The sequence below is a fragment of the Macrobrachium rosenbergii genome, chromosome 55 (assembly GCF_040412425.1).
Source record: "Macrobrachium rosenbergii isolate ZJJX-2024 chromosome 55, ASM4041242v1, whole genome shotgun sequence".
Classification (NCBI taxonomy): Eukaryota; Metazoa; Arthropoda; class Malacostraca; order Decapoda; family Palaemonidae; genus Macrobrachium; species Macrobrachium rosenbergii.
In genome coordinates this window covers 18,058,703-18,076,076 of record NC_089795.1, presented here as the reverse complement: position 1 = coordinate 18,076,076, position 17,374 = coordinate 18,058,703, and the positions used below count along the sequence as shown (strand labels likewise).

General features: G+C 46.6%; 1 protein-coding gene across 3 annotated transcripts in view; it reads right to left on the bottom strand.

The window, feature by feature from the left end:
* Positions 1 to 16,954, bottom strand: part of LOC136835492 (ATP-dependent RNA helicase DDX54) — a 241,468-nt gene extending 224,514 nt beyond the window's left edge. The window contains exon 1 of one of the 3 annotated variants that reach the window (XM_067099067.1): positions 16,740 to 16,954. The gene's annotated coding sequence lies outside the window, so the exon portion shown is untranslated. Of the gene's footprint in view, positions 1 to 16,087; positions 16,109 to 16,609 lie in introns of those variants that run through there. The other 2 variants (XM_067099068.1, XM_067099069.1) reach the window with 2 other exon arrangements.
* Positions 16,955 to 17,374: the final 420 nt, after the last annotated feature.

The window sequence follows — 17,374 nt, the reverse complement described above, 5'->3', positions numbered from 1 at the left end:
GACGACTTCCTTCTCCTCTTGAATTCGCCAAGCATGCCTTCAGCAACAGCGTGTAGAGAACATCACTCACACATGATGTACACAGCAGTACCTGGGAACTCAATCCTGATACTACATGAGAGGTTACCAAGGGAGCAGGAGCAGTCCTACAGCTAGCAGACACTGTGGCTGATAAGTCGTCCAAGGCATGATCAGAGCAGATATTAGCAAGCCCTTCAAGCCTATGAGTGATTTTCAAGTCAAAAGACACTCAGCTCTCTAGAGGCCTCAAGAGGCACATAATTCCCCAAGACCCTTGGCCTCCACAACACCTGAAAAAAGAATTCAGGTTAAATTGTTGATTACACTCATGTCAGTGTGACATACAATAATATATGATAATAAATGAGAATCAACCTCAAAAAAGAAAGAAACCGAATACACAATCTGTCCTTCCATTGACAGCACCTAGCCCAGCAGTTTTCTCTTCAAAAGGCTAGTGATTGACTGGTCTGTAAATAATTATATCACGAACAGCAATCACAAAAAAATATATTGACAAAAAACAACACAAAAGAAAGCAAAAGGCAGTCAGGCAGAGAAGCACAGAGATGTCTTCACACAACAGTGGCCAAAAGCAAACTGGAGTAGAGACCGACAAGTGGGTGGGGCCTCCCCCTCTACCGTGGGTAGTTAACGACCTTGTCTGAAAGTTAAGCGGCGGTTCCAGCTCGTGTCTGCAAGCTAAATCCTATGTAAAGACCAAAAGTCTGTATTTGTGTAGGAACAACCACATTCTTCACGTCCACAGAACTGAATACTGATCATACTGGTTCTATCTTGGACCAGGTCTAGTGAACAAACTGGTTCAGGGGAGAGAGATCTATGACCGGTCTCCGACCATCCGTCATTTTCCCTAAGAGAAAAAGACAACTGTAAAACCCTGAAGACCGATCTTTCATGACTTCTACAGTGTCTTCTTCAGAATCACTTTCACTTCTCCCAACAGGGCAATGACACCAGGGAAACTTTCTTATCTTTCTTCTTTTTTCAAGGAAACCTCACTCACTGTTCGGAAGGTCAGACTCGACACTCCTACAAGGGCTAGTTTGGTTGCAATCATGCTTCATGCATGTTATGCAAAATGAGTGTGGCTCTACTTCAGAGGAGGAGACGAACCGATTGCAAGGCTTATTCTTACCTGGGCAAGCCTAATTATTAAAGGTTTCCTCTCCCAAGGCTGTTATAAGTTAGGGATTTGCATTATGAAAATGTGAGCAAAGAATCAAACACAATCATATAGCAGAGAAAAAACAACAAAAGGAAAGCGAACAGCAGTCGGGCAGAGAAGCACAGAGACGTCTTCACAAGATGGCAGCCCAGGGCAAAGTGGAGTGCAGACTGACGAGTGGGCGGGGCTCCCCCGCTCCCTTCCGTTAGTAGTTAGGCCTAATGACCTTGCTTGAAAGTTAACAGCCATTCCAGCTCACGTTTGCAAGCAAACTCCTACATAAAACTGAATGTTTTCTTTGTTTGGGAACAAAAGACATATGGTTGGCGGGTCTGACACAAAATTTACTTATCACACGGTTAGGCTACCCTAGGCCTGGAAGATCACCAGTAGGGTGCCCTTAATTTTCCTGAAGAGGCCTAGGCTTCATGCAAAATATGGGTAGTTTGTCTATCCATGGGACACGCCTACAGCTCATTAACAATGACTCCAAATGAAAAACTGAATAGAATAAATGTTGTTCAACATGCCAAAATCTACCCAAAAAGTAACTTACCTAGCCAGTTTGCTTGAATTTGCAGATAGATGATTTTTTCAGCAGAACGTAACTTTTTCTAAGTACAGGCAGTCCCCGGGTTAAGACAGGTCCGGCTTACGATGTTCTGAGGTTATGACACTTTTCAAATATATTCATCAGCAACTATTTCCCAGATTACGACGCATGTTCTGGGGTTACGATGCTGATCCGACGGAAGATATATGGCTCCAAAACAGTAGAATAATCAAAATTTGGAGTTTTTTTCATGAAAAACTCAATAAAAATGCAGTGTACATCATTTTCAATGCACCCAAAGCATTAAAAGGAAGGTTTTCTTTGGATTTTTGACAATTTTCTACAATTTTTCAGCTTACGACGATTTTCGGCTTATGACACTGTGTAGGGATAGAACCCCTGTCGTAAACCGGGGACTGCCTGTACCCAGTTGATGTGAATGGTGCCACGCAGCACCGCTCTCCCTTAGTTCTTAAAATGGCCATAGTGCGGCGCTCCTCTCAACCCATAGTTCCTAAGGCTGCCGTCATACATCTCCCCAACCTGATGGCAGGAAACTTAATTCCATCCGATCGTATGCCCCTTGACCCAGGGTCATTCCCTCAGGTCATGGATTAAATACATCTAACCAAGCAGAAAGTCTGATAGGTATCATTCATAGACCCACACCCTGACCCACAGTCACCCTTCCTTTTCGTCGCTGACAGCCGAGATGTACCTGTAGTGTCACGATAAAATTGTGTTCCCTACTATTGTGTCTGCTGACAAATTTAACTCAAGCAATAGTTAGAATCTGTTCCGTGTCCATTTTGGGCATTTCTGGATTTAATAAAACGTGTCTATCCAACCAAAAGCCACCGGACACCCGCGTCTCTGATTTACTTTCCTGGCCTAAAACAATAGGACCCTGACCCAGTACTGCTGATTCCCATGAACTCCTGATCACTGAAAAAAAGCCGAGGCTGGTACCCTTGTGGTTGGACAGCAGCGATATTGAGTAAGGTAAGAGGTGCACTTCTCTTTCTCTGTGGTTAACATTACCCAATGAATAATGATGATTTAGACCTACTACCGTTGAGGGGTAGCCTAAGCCGTTCCATGCGTTCAAGTTATTACTGGGTTACAACAGTGGGGGGTCTGGGGGGGGGAGCCCTGGCCAGGTCAGGGCACACCACCCTAAGTAAGGTTAGGTTGGATTGGGTTTGGTTAGGTCAGGACATAATATTCTAGATTAGACTGGGTTTTGGTCTGTGTGGTACGTCATTGCCACTGCTGAAGCATGTGTCCGAACAGATCATTAGTCCTCCTGATCGAAACAACAGGACAAACTTATCCACACGTTCAAGTTACTGGGTTAAACAGTAGGGGTCCAGGGGGGCAAAGACCCCGGCCAGGTCAGGGTACAGTGCCCCAAGTCAGGTTAGGTTGGGTTGAGTTAGGTTAAGTCACAGCCAGTGACGAAGCACGTGTCCGAACAGAGCTTTGGTCCCCAAGATTGGAACAATGGGACAAGCATGATGTAGCTGTATGTAGAGTGGTGGGTCAGTCTGTCAATAACAAGTAATGTTTCTTAAGTAGGTAAGCAGTAGCTTAGGTCAGACTATCCAAATGTTGTAGCCTCTTGTATGTACAGGTATAGTGGCGGGAATTACGAAAGTTGTGGACATCGTATACCTTTGTGTCTGTTCCCCCTACCCAAAAACCCTTTTCCCAACAGGGTCCCCGTTACCATTTTTAGATTTCCTTCGACTTTTTATTTTAACACTGTGTCACCTCAAAAACGTGATAAATAGCAATTATTTCATTTCCAGGGGCCAGTGAATGTCCGCGGAACGCCAATTTTGCCTGAGAAAAAAAAAAACAATAAAAACGCAAAAAAAAAAGGAAGAAACAACGAAAACAGCATAATATGGTTTTGATATTGGGAATGAAATAATTGCTATTTATCACGTTTTTTTGGATAACACAAGTTTAAAGGAAAAAATTGAAGGAAACCTAAAAATGGTAAGGGAGACCCTGTTGGGAAACCGGGGTTTTTGGGTGGGGGAACAGACACAAAGGTATATGATGTCCACAACTTTCGAAATATCACAATTTTTGAGAGTAAATTGTATTTTTCCTAACTATACAAACCTGAGGCTCTTGACATTAGGAATACTTACGATGAAGCTGGACATGGCTGTTAAACTCAGGTATGCGGGGAATACCCGCCTGTCCAGATGTAAACATGACATTTTTATACGAGTAATAAAATAAGGTTTTATATATACTTAGCAAGTAATTACGTAGCTATAGTTTCTACTTTAAAGGGCAGCTTAAGAATTGACAAAGAGCACTACTGCTAATTTTCAATTCTTAAGCTGCCGTTTAAAGTAGAAACTACAGCTATGTAATTACTTGGTAAGTATATATAAAACCTTATTTTATTATAAAAATGTCATTTTTATATATGACACTTACCAAGAAATTACATAGCTGAATCCCACATTGATAGGAGATAGGAAGAATGGACATGTGCTACTCCAAAAAACATTATAAATGCATTTGAAATAAAAAAGAAAAGCTAGCATTGTGGTAATGCTTGTTGTAACCTTACCTGGGGAGAGTAAGAGCAGGAAGATACTGACTCTTGGTCGTTGCTCATCTCAACCCGTAGGGACATGACCGGTAGTGTCAAGATTGTCCCTATTTTAGTGGGAGCTTTGTGGTCTGGGAGTGCTTCTATGACTCGACAAAGCTTAAACACAACAACTGTCCTTGCCCTGGGCAAAAAATATACATTGACTAACATACAACCATAAAATTATATTACCTGTGCACCCTTTAAAAAACATATACTGTATTACCCATCCATTAAAAACGAAGACTGGAGGGTACTCCGGGTACTAAGTACCCCTGGCTTCCCAAAAACTCAACAACCCTAATCAAGGCTGGGAGACAGAGAAATAGGAGGATCACTCCTACCCCTCGTTTCCTAGTGCCACGCCAGCCGCAGAGAATGGACCCAGTGTACTGTAGTCCTCGAACACAGTTTCAAAGTCATGTAGATAATAGTTGGTGAAGACTGAGCAATACTTCCAATAAGTCGACTGGATTATGGTAGCTAGAGAGAGATTGCATTAAAAAGCCAATGAGGTGGCTACTGCACATACTTCATGTGCTTTTACCTTTAACAACGGTAAATTACTCTCCTGAATTCCCAAGTGAGACTCTACAATAATGTCTTCCAAAAAAAATTATTCTCCTGAATCCCCAAGTGAGACTCTACAATAACGTCTCCCAAAAAGAAAGAGACAGCATTCTTGGAGAGAGGAAGTAAAGGGTTCTTGACAGAACACCAAAGGTTACGAGAATTCCCTCTGATATTTTTGGGTCTCTCGATGTAAAATCTTAATGATCTCACTGGGCATAACTCCTGTACCCCATCTCAAATCACCTTGTCCGCACACGACAGGACTCCAAGCCAGTCTGCATGTACAAATATAGCAGAAACTCCCAAGGAAGGAGCTTCCCCAGTTGTATAGAATACATATCTCCTTTTGGAAAACCAAGAAGGAGAAGAACAAAATACAGCTTTGCCCAACTCCCTCTTCTCAGATAGCCATGAGTTGATCCCCGACAATGCTTTCTTGGACGAAACAGAGAGAGCCATCTATGGGAGTCTAGTGGTACTCGAGGATTGACATAACAAGGACGCTGATCCCGGGGAAGAAGGGGCCGTGGTGGAGAAATATGTCAGGAAGCAGAACAGGAAATAATTCAATAATGAGGCGCAAGCTGACGAAGGCTGTTCTGGTTCAGGTTCCTCCCTGCTGAAGATACAGCAGAAAGTGCCAAATCTTGCTGTGGTTCTTCTGGTTTCAAAGACGAGGGTTCTTCAACAGTTCCAGAATGCTGTCCAAACACTGGTGAATGGGAAGCAAAGAAGAGTCTTGGGGTGCTGATGAACTTGCCGACTTCGCACAATCAGCGACAGGTGCAGAAGATATGGCCTTGGGGTCTGTGACACAGAAGGCGCCAAAACAGGTTGACCTGCAGCAATAGGAATATCTGAATCTGGAGTCTCAGATTCGTATCCCAATGCTGGAGAGCTGGAAGCCAACAGGATGTCTGGAGCTACAGCGCGAACTGAACCTGTAGCAGGCTTATGAGCCTCTGGGAGCTTGGATCCAATGGGAGAGGGAGATCCCAAAGCACACTTATGAGCCAATTGGACACCTTTCCAGTGTTTGGTTGCCAAAACCTGGGAAATAGCAACAAGTTTGGGTGAGGAAGCAACTATTCGTGTGCAAACCCCAGCGACCTCCCTTGGACTTACAGTTTACCTCCTCCCAGGTGCAGGGGAGTCTGACAGTGACCGAATTTAAGAAATCCATAAGACTCCTTTCCAGTGGTTGTCTGTCGATACCTGGGACCAGTAACAGGCTCGACTGAGGAAGCAACTACTCGTGGGCAAACCCCACTGACCTCCCTTGGACTTACGGTTTGCCTCCTCCCAGGTACAGGGAGTTTGGCAGGGACCTCTGTCTAGGAGCATAGGTGGGACGAGTAGCCACCCCCTCCCCAACACTAACCAGGTGCAGGCACTAGCATTTGCACCGACAGTCGAATTTCTTATCCATCCGAGCTTCAAGACTGGCAATGGCACTGGGTTCAGAGAGAAGGGAGCCAGGTAACGGAATTGTAGGGAGAGCGAGAGAAGTAGGAATCAGGGAATGAGAAGTCAAAGGTGTAGAAAAAGCTGGTTTAGGGGTAGAGGACACAGAAGCTCTAGCCTCAGCTCTAGCAGCCAATTTCCTAAGCCTAGCTTTTCTAATTTATCCAAATGATTGGTCAACACCTTCCATTTACTTATGGCCCAATCCTTACATTCCTCGCAAGTCAAGTCGTGGGAACATACTTGTCCACAGGAGTGAAAACAAACACAACGTTCGTCATATTTAAATGAAGTCAACCTAGTATTACAGCCATTGCTGCAATGCCAGTTACTGGTCACATTCATTCTGACATAATAGTCCAAAAAATTGAAAAAAGGCTAAGCTAAGCTATGAAACTATAGCTTGGAGGCTGCCAAATGAAAGAATACTTCACCAAATCCTTCGATAGACAACCAAACCATCCAGTGAAACTACTCCTGAATTAACAAAACACAGCTGCTGACCAGGTCATCAACAGCAGAAATGAACCGAGCTCTTTAACTATGTTGTACCTATTCTCCCCCGAAACTGGGGGGGAAGGGGGGGGGGCACTTACCTGCACCAAAGCAAATCAGCGCTACCACGAATTTTCAATTCTTAAGCTGCCATTTAAAGTAGAAACTATAGCTATGTAATTACTTGGTAAATGTTGTATATAAAAATTCCAGTTTGCCTTTTGGTCCAGGTTCAGATTGAGGGGTGGCATGAGGCGGGCATAAAATGTAAAGGACCTCAGGTTTGTATAGTTAGGAAAAATACAATTTACTTTTAAAAACTGTGATTTGTTCTGACACGATATACAAACCATCAGTCCTTTACATTAGGAAGACTCACTGGTTGGAGGGAGGAATCTGAGTGAGTCTCTTGAACCGACTGGAGTTCTGCACACCTGGGGTACTCCTCCTGGTCGAAAGAGAGAGGAGGAGTACCGTGTCTCTGACATATTGATTGGAGTGTAGGAACTGCAAGACAAATGTTCTCAGATACTGGACCTTTTCGCATGAGTGAGGAAATGTAACTCATACAAAATAGGCTGGGAAGAACCTTAGAGTCGGAGGCAGTAAGGAAAACCCAAGATAGGGATTCCCTTATTGCCAGTCTCTCCTTCCTCCCCTTGCTAGAGGAAGGAGCAGAATTGCTTCTATGATTCTAGAAGGAAATTAGAACGGGTGCTTGATGTGTAGTCTTACAGCATCAGACACCAGATCCAGCAAGCATCGGTTCAAGTCCTATTCTCCTCCCTAAGGAGGAGAAGTAGGAGGATGAGGAAGGAGGAGGAGGAGAGGCCAGTCACTCTCGGTATTCTTCTCACTTCCAGAACCAACACCTTAAGCGAAATGCTACTAGTCCTCTTGAAGGAGCCGAGTACGAAAACACAACTTGTTGAGCATCCACCACAGGACCAAGGAAAAAAGGTTCCAAGGGCCTGTGGGCAAGACCACAGGAAGATGACAAGAGTGTGGTCTATGAGACCACATCTTGCTTCCAGACCAACAGAAACTTCCGGAATGCGAGGGATGGACCAAGCTATCGACTTCGTGAGCTCTCAAGTGGAAAGTACTGCAGAGTACCTCCTTCGATTGCTTCACGAAGCCAGGAGAAAGATGGTGTCCTTAGACACTTCTTCCCAGGGAAAGAGGGTACTAGAGAAAACGTCGAAGACATCCAGGTTAGGTATGTCGAGCCTTTCAGTAAGTAGTACCACAGCTCCCAAATAGGACATGGTAGTGGTTGATCTGGATCATCAATACAAAGTCCAAGGAGGAGGGGGACAAGAAGGACTCGAACCCGACAATAGATGCCGATGGATTCAGAGTCCACTTACGACATCCAAGAAGGAGTCGAGGTATTGACCCCCTTCACCTGTTCCTCCATCTTCGACGCCAAGGTCGGAACAACATGAGAGATGGTCATAAGAGGGCACATCTCTGTCTGACAACGCTCGTAAGGGTGCGTGCAGAGCATGGGACAGGAACCCTAAACGAGACTCACATGCCACCCAGAGAACAGTTCCCTGGGACAGCAAGACTGAAGAAGCTTCCCATCCATGGCTAAATCTTGACTGACGAGAAAAAGGCTACTTCAGATAGATTACGTCGCAAGGGCCTACGTTCTTTACAAATGAAAGGGGGAGAAATAACCCTCGGCTGAGAAGACGAGGAAGTCCAGACTTGAAGAATGACTCTGACCCAAGAAATAGTTCTGTCAACGACACCAACCAGCAAAGACAGGTCCAGTCCCTGGGACAGCGTTGCAGAGGACTTCAAGAGATATCCAGCTATATCCGTTGCCACTCGGCAAGAAAGCCTATTCTTGCAAGGAAAGCTGGAAGGTCTCCTAGTCCTGACCACACAAAGATGCAGCTGCTACAGGAGGTTGGGTAAAGCAGAACTCTTCTCAATGTCTCGGAAGCAAAGCTAACAGGTCGGGCAAAAGGCGAAGTCTACCAGCATCTGTCTGTAACTCGGGGTGAGCAATGCTTGTGAACCCCTAACGAAACAGACAAACATGGAATGAAAAACATAGACATTGATTTTTCCCAAAAGACAGCATGCCTCACCGTAGCGAGCCCTGGGTCTGGTACAAAGGAGCGGGAAAACTACAGACTTTGTTGTGCAGGGAGGCAACAGAAAGACGGTGGGGGTCTCTCAGTTGAGCAGTCTCTTCGTGAATCTTCGTGAGGAAAAGAGTGAAGAGCACGTTCCGTTACGATCACTCACACCCGAGGCCGATCTTGCCTTCCAATATATCCCCACCAGGAATGTATCTGGCTAATTGAGCCATTGAGTGCCCTATAGAACACTCAAGTACCTGCAAGTGTCGACAGGTGAAACAGGAGGAAAAAACGACTCCTTCTTGTTTGTCGACATACGCCACTACTGTGGTCTTGTTGTTCAACGAAACCACTGAGTGTCGCAAAACTCATCCTGAATTCTCGGAAGGCCAAAAGACTGCCTTGAGTTCAGGATGTTGATGAGAAGGTACTAACTGTCTCGAGCACACACCTTCAAGACAAAGTCTTAGAGGTGTGCGCCCATTCCTTGATCGATGAATCCAGAAGTAGACACACAATGTGAGGCGAATATGCAAGCATATTCGAAGGTTCCTTCAATCAAACATTAGCCTCAGTCTTTCCTCATTCTCTGAAGAGGAAAGAAGGATGGAGGAATGAAAGCAGACCTCCTTCATTCTCCGCCATGGGGAAGCTTCTGCAAGATAACAGGATACCAAGACGATTAACTCTAGCCGGGCTGGTATTTCCCAAATCAGGAGCACGGGAGAGGAAGTGGGATAGAAGTTTGATGAAAAGAGCTGCCAAGACCCTAGGGAAATAGATACTTCTCCTGAAGGAACCCATTCCCAGGTCTCAGCAATGTCGCTGCCAGCTCCAGACTTGACAAGTATCATTTCATCCAGGCCTCTGCAGTAGAACTTGTGCCCGGTTGATACTTCTTTCTCTCTTCCCTTCTGCTCTCCTCCCTTATGAAAAAGAGGGTGGAAAGAGACAGTCATGCGCACTTTCCCAGAAAGGAAGAAGAGGGCTATGTGTTCCGTGATCTTCTTCCGAAGCCTAAGACTTCTTAGGAGTTGAGGGGGGGCTGGCTTGAACCTAAGGTTGAGCTGAGATGACTAAAACCCAAAGGTCTTGGCCATTGTCCAAAGGACAAGGCAGTGCCCTGGTACGAACCTTGATTACTGTGGTATCCGGCAAATCTCTGAAAGAGAAAGGCAAAACCAAGTAAAGGCTCATTCCTAAGGGTCAAGCCAACTCGGGACTTACAAAACCGGAGATCCGAATTGGGACAAAGTCCTTCTTAGTCACAGAATTGCCCACAGAATGCCATCTGGTATAGGAAGACCCACCCCCCCGGGACAGGCAGAGTTCTTTCCAGGGTTGGTCATATCTGAGGAAAGAGAGCCTAAAAGTGGAGGATCGTGGATCCATCAGGAGACTGCCTGGAGGAAACCAGCAGGTGTCCTCCAAGATTGCCGCCCCTCGTTGCGAAAAAGAAAACCTTCATGGTAAGGAGAAGTAGAGAGAGAACCCAGTCCAGGTGAAGTAGAGTCAGAACAACCTGCAGTCGGCAAGATCCTCTGAGGCAAGAAGAATTCGTACTCTGTCAAGGCAGGGAAGGAGCTTGGTGTCTTGATCTGAATGAACCCCCTGTCCAAACAAAAGTATTCATCTGGTGGAGAACGCTCTCACAAGCAAGGACCGCGTGGCCCCTGAAACTCTCAGCCCCTTGGGAACTGCAAGGGTTGCGAGTGATGAAGATTATTCACTGGGGGAGCCGCGGTCCTGTCCCGGGGATCCTCGCGCTGACGAGTTGGTGCAAAGTTCTCCAAGAAACGAGGGCAATCGCAACTTGAAGGGGAAGACCCTTGCTGCTTCCGAAGCGTGAAACTCTTGTACCTCTCTCCTTGGAGGGAGACCTTGACAGATCCCAAGAAACCTTCCTCGGCTACCTGGTTGTACTACGAGACAATCGGGGAGCCAACAGAAAAAGTACACCAGGCAGCCGAACTCCAAAAAAGACAAATTTGTTGGCGCTCTCTCTGTCCGTCTCGCGCCTCTCGGAACAACCGAGAGGAAAAGAGAACAGGTGAAGAGAAAGAGTAACCTTACCCGTCCTGCCAGTAAGACCAGCAGGAGAGGCAGACCGTGAGCGATAATCAACCAAAGGAGATTACTGCCACAAGGGGGAAGAAGAGCGCTTGTGCCGTGGCAAAGCGCCTTCCTGCGAAGAGCAGAAAGTTCACTCGAACAATGTCGAGAACCGGGTTCGGAAAAACCGAGCGGGCCGAGCCGAGCTGAGCTGAGCCGCACCAAACCAAGCCGATCACGTGAATGCGATCCAGGGGTGGTAAGCAGTAGACTGGGAGGCATGCAGGGCGAGCAGAGTCAGTCACGTGAACATGACCAGGGGCTGGGCAGGGCGAGCAAGCCGAGCTGAGCTGATTGCGCAAATGCACTCGGAATTGGACAGGGCGAAACTCGTCTGTCGTGAACTAGCGCATAATTCCCAAACTCTAAACTCCTTTGAGGTCGAGGCCCCTTGAGAAGAAGGTTTAAACAGGAATTCTGTATCTGCTATCTTGCACGCTCGAACCCTAAGGTTCAAGACACGAGGATGAAACCCGGGCAAGCAACCAAAGCAGCTGGCGGGCAGTATCGAGACGCCTGGTATCTCGGCACTTTCTCTTGTCCTGTGCCTCTCACCAGGAGAGCGCTTGTGATTCATAGAATTCGAGCAACCTACGAGACTCCCAAAAATCAGGAGCTGCTGTTTTCTGTTTCCTATGAAATCGAAAAAAGCCAGGCACAGAACCAGTCTTAACGCAGACTTCTAAGACTGGCAACGATGGCGCAGTCTCTTGAGGACTCAGCCTCTCGAGGCTGCGCTCTGACGGCCCCCGAAATGCGAGACCCCAGAGGAGAATGCGAATCGGTTCCCACCAAAGGGTGGGAGGCACCAATAAGAGAAACTTGTCTCCCAGAAGGGGGTCAGACCCTTAGAAGTCCTGTAGGACTCCCAAAGGGAATCTCTTCCCTGCTTCTTCTGGTGTTCGAACCAACAGGATTCAGACACCAGGCTGGGAACCCAACCGAGCACTGGTAAGCACTCGGGGAGCGCTTGTAGTGCTGGCAGGAAAGCCGAGACACCTGAGTGCCTCGGCCCTTTCTCTTGCACTGCTCCCGAACTGGGCCAGGGAGAGTACTCTCCAGACCAGATCGGGATACTCAGAGCGGCTTGCAAACGAGCGCCTGAAGCAGCTCCCATCTTAGAGGCAGAACTTCTAGGCTGGGAACGGGAGCGCAAACCGAGGTCTGCGCGCCTGCGGCTACTGAAACACAAAACCCAGGGCTATGCCAATCGGTTCCCTAACCTGAAGGTCGGGAAGAGCCAACAAGAGACCCACTGCCTCCCCGGAAGGAGGCAGTCCCTAGACGTCCAAGGGCATCAAGGGGAAAGAAGCAGCCTTTCTCTCCTTCAGCCAACGGAGCTCTATCCGGTTCCCAGGACCCCCTCAAACCTCAGGAGAGGAAGAGAAGAGGCAGCAGAAGACGAAATCGAAGATAAGTTGAAGAAGACGGTGGCTACGTCCACAGGGTAACTTCCTTCACCTTAACTCCCACATCTTCTACAGGATGGTGGACACAAAACATCATAACCTCCAGGGTAGCTAGGCAGGATCACAATAGAAGCAGCCCAAGACATGACCACCAGGAGAAGCAGCAGGCACAATCAGGACAGCTGATGCAGGAGCTACAGAAGCGGTTCGGAAGGCAGGAGCTACAGCAAGGGCCAGGAACAGCACATGAATGTCACCAGCAGCGACAGGAACGATCAGGACGGCTACAGGAGGAGACCAGGAAGAGCCTCACAGAGACTGTTGTCGAGTCCACAGGAGCAAAACACAGGAAACAGCGTGAGCAGATGGACCACAGATATGCCAGAGGCAGTGCCACAGCATACATGAAGGCCAGCAATGACAGCGATCGATCCACATCGGCAGGTGCTGTGGTCGATCCTGAAGTAACACTATATGAACATCGGGACTCCTCCAAGCAAAGATATCCCAACTACGTTATGCAGCCAAATACTGCTATACTGCTGTGTCTGCGATGCTCACTGTCAACCTGAAAGAAAAAGCAAATATGATTAGTAGAGGGAGGCTCCTCTCGCTATGAGGGGGATTGCCTTACACAGCAAGAGGAGGCCCCTTAGAAGAGGTTGCCCGACCACCCGTGCCCCCTCGCGGTCTTCGCCTGATGAGCGAGCGAAGAGGGCGAAGGAGAGAGATCTCTACTGAAGGAGAGATAAGGAAGAACCTAGAAGGAGAGAGAAGGAAGGAGGGGAGGCCACCTAGGGGGCCATAGAAGCAAAACTTACTGATGACGCCAGCAACCTCCCTCACCTCCGGGCAACTCTCCATTGTGCAGGTGGCGAAAACAACACTCAGCACAAGCAGAAAGGAAGTAGCCATGCCCTTGTACATGGAGGGCGGGAGCCCAAGAAGGGGAGCGAACTCTTCACGTCCCAATCAATGTACGGGGGCAAAGATATTAAGTCCCAATCTAATATCTCCGAACGTACAGGGGAACGCCTTCAGTATCTAAATAAAGGGCTACTGGAAGAGAAGCATTACCACTCGGTTACGCCCCTCTAAATATGCCCTTGGCCATCAAACCCAAGACACAGACGCAGGGGAACAACGGCTTATGCAAAGCTATCACAAATCGTGGGTTGGTATTAACAAATATCAAACACACGTAATACATACACCGGGACAATAAAGAGCTTAACAACAGTAAGGCAAAGAGATCCGAAAACACGTCTGCAATGCAAGACGGCCGAAAGCAAACTGGAATGTTTACATCCGGGCAGTTACTGCCTAACCACCTTGTTCAAGAGTTTGCCTGCCATGTCCAGCTTCGCCGTAACTCCTAATGTAAAGGACCGATGGTTTGTATATCGTGTCAGAACACTACATACATATAGCTACATCATGTGTGCTGTGTTGTTCCGATCATGGGGACTAAAGATCTGTTTGGACACATGCTTCAGCACTGGCTATGACCTAACCACACACACCAAACCCAACCTAATCTAGAATGTTGTGTCCTGACCCAAACAAACACAACCCAAACTAACCTTACTTAGGGTGGTGTGCCCTGACCTGGCCAGGGCTTTGCCCCCCTGGACCCCCGCCATTGTAACCCAGTAATAACTCGAATGAGTGGAACGGCCTAGGCTACCCCTTAACGGTAGTAGGTTCAAATCATCATGATTCATTAGGCAATGTTAACCGCAAAGAAAGAGAAGTGCACTGCTTACTTTACTCAATATCGCTGCTGTCCGACCATGAGGGTACCAGTCTCAGCTTTTTTGCAGCGATCGGGAGTTCACATGAATCGGATGTACTGGGTCAGGGTCCTATTGTTTTTGGCCAGGAAAGTATACCACAGTGGGGGTGTCGGGCTGTTTTTGAGTGGTAAGACACGTTTTATTAAATCCAGAAACGCACAATATGGGCACGGAACAGATTCTAAATATCGCTCAGGCGTTAAATTTGTCAGTGGGGACAATGTTTGGGAACACAATTTTATTGTGACACTAAGTCTGGGGGATCAAAGATGAAAAGAAAGGGTGACTAAGTCAGGGTGTAGGTCTATGAATGATGTCAATTAGACATTCTGATTGGTTAGATGTATTTAATCCATGGCCCGAGGGAATGACCTGGGTCAACAGGGCATACGATTGGATGGAATTAAATTTCCCGCAATCAGGTGGGGGCAACGTACAGCGGCAGCCTTATTAGGAACTACAGGGTGGGAGGAGCGCTGCACTACAGACATCTAAAGAACTATGGGAGAGCGGTGCTGCATGGCACCTTTCACTTCAACTGGGTACTTGGAAAAAGTTACGTTCCACTGAAAAAATTGTCTATCAGCAAATTTACACAAACTGGCTGGGTAACTTACTTTTTGGTAGATTTTGGCACGCTGAACAACTTTTACTCTATGCAACTTTTCATTTGGAGTCATTGTTAATGAGTTATAGGTGTGTCCCGAGGATAGACAAACTACCCCTTTCCCAAAATCAAAACCATATTATGCCGTTTTTGTTATGTTTCGTAATTACTTTTTTTTTGGTGGGAAAGTCGCCGTCCTGAAGTCATTCACTGGCCCCAAAATATCATAATGTACAAAAACACCAAGTGTGTACTGAACAGGGGTGCTTAGCATAACTTCAGAAGGATTAAGGAGGTGAGTGTAGAACGGGAAGCAATTTGCTGAGATGTATGCTATTATCAATTCACAGTACCCAGGCATCTGATATCCAACCCCTTCTCTTACAACACTCCTGATTGGCCATTGATCAGCCAGTCACAGGGCTGGAAATTCACCAGTCTCTTCCAGCTGTCACCAAGACAAACTTTTCCTGTAGTGCCAGGTCCTGACCTAACCAGATGTAACCAACCTAACCTAACATAGGGCGGCGTGCCCTAACCAGGCCGGGGGGGGCTTCATCCACCCTGGACCCCCCCAGAAAGCGTGGGGTCACTGGGTCGCGGTACTCACGTTGGCGGAGTTATTGTAGCGCGGGCAGGTGTTATGCGGCCTGGCAACTGAAACTGTAAACTACCCAATTCATATATCATTATAATCCTTAAATCATTGGCTTGGCAATGTTTAGTGATGAAATTGGGAAACGCTACTTTTCTTCGGGTAAAACTGAGGTGTAATGAAAGTTATAACTTTTGAAAGACATATTTCATGAGGAGAGGTCGCAGCGTAGACATTTACTTGGTGTCGGCTGGAAGAGACTGACGAGTTCCAGCCCTGTGACTGGCTGATCAATGGCCAATCAGGAGTGTCTAAGAGAAGGGGTTGGATATCAGATGCACTGGTGTTGCTAATTAAAAATAGTACGCTAGGCCTATTGCACCTCCCCAGGCTTTTTCGCCATGCCCCTAAGTTAGGTTAGGTTAGGTTAGGTTGGGTTGGGTTAGGACAGGTTAGATTAGTACCTCTACAGTAATTTGGGTGTGGGAAACATAATGAGGTTATTTTTTAAAAATTCTGGTAATTCTAAGTATTAGCTCTGCACCTGTTTTTACCTTTTCAACTGGTTTTTTCTACACTTTTAGGGGTTCTGATACTGGCGGTGCATCTGTTTGTTGTCGGCCAAATGGAATGTCCCTTTGCCGTGTTTAGTACTGGCCCGGGGGGGGAGGGGTTAGGTACCCATACGTTAAGAAGTTATTGCACTTGCTGGATGGGATTTGAACCATTCGAAACAGACGCACCCGTGCTCTGTCTTGTGAAGATCGCGTATGGAAACCCCTTGTTGGATGGACTTCAGGGGTTAATTACACTCGAGCGCCAAAAATTAAAGGTAAATTCATAATTAGCAACCAAAAAACTGTAGAAAAAGTGAAGTTAGAAGGCAGTCGCCGCCGCGGGGGTACTATATGGTTCTACCAAAATTCTATGGTTAGTTTTTAAGATATGGCGTCCTGCTTCTTTCAGGGAAGGGTCCAGGTAAGCCTACTCGGTTACTTTTCGGGAAAATGCGAACGGGAACAGATGCCGTATTAACCTTTCCCACAATGCCATGTCCTGGCCTAGCCAAACTTTACCTTCCTAACCTGGATCTCACCCCCGCAAAAGTAACATTGGCTAGACCTCGGGGAAAATGGACTGGGTTACGCCACCGTTGGTAGGTAGTCCCAACGTTCTGCAAACTGCCTGGCCGGTTTAAGCACTTACCGGTAATTCTCCGAGGACACTTTGCTCTCCGAATATTCAGCCTTCTCTATACCACAAAATTATTCACGTTCGGTGTCAGGTCAGTTAGGTGTACAATGCTTCGTGAAACACTATACAACACGTTGACTTGAGCCGCTGAGTAGTAGTACAAGAAGGAATAATCTTTAGAAGGACTCCCTCGCTTGTTCTAATTTGCCTTCGATTGTGCCTTTTTTAAGTTTAGACTCTCTGTGTTTCTATATGTTTTTGATAAATTCCCTCCTATTCTCAGGTTCTTCTTTAGATATGTCTGTGAAAAATAAAATAATAGTTATTTATTCATGTTTTCCTTCTTGATATGGCTTCTGCGTGACTATGACTTTTCTGAAATTTAGGATGTCCAGACAAGCACGAGGGTACTTTCTGCATGAAACGAACCCTGAAATGAATTAATTGTAGAGCCGCGCCTCAAAAACTAGTCTGCAGTAAGAATGAGGCGGCAGAGGCAACCATTTACAATGCTTAGATGTATTGAAAAGAATTGCTTTTAGTATTAATCCACAGAGTTCGGCAATACTGGTGAAAGGAAAGGAAAAATAAGAAGAAAATCGGAAAGTGAGGGGAATGGTTAGAAACGCAAGTACTGAAACAGTTAA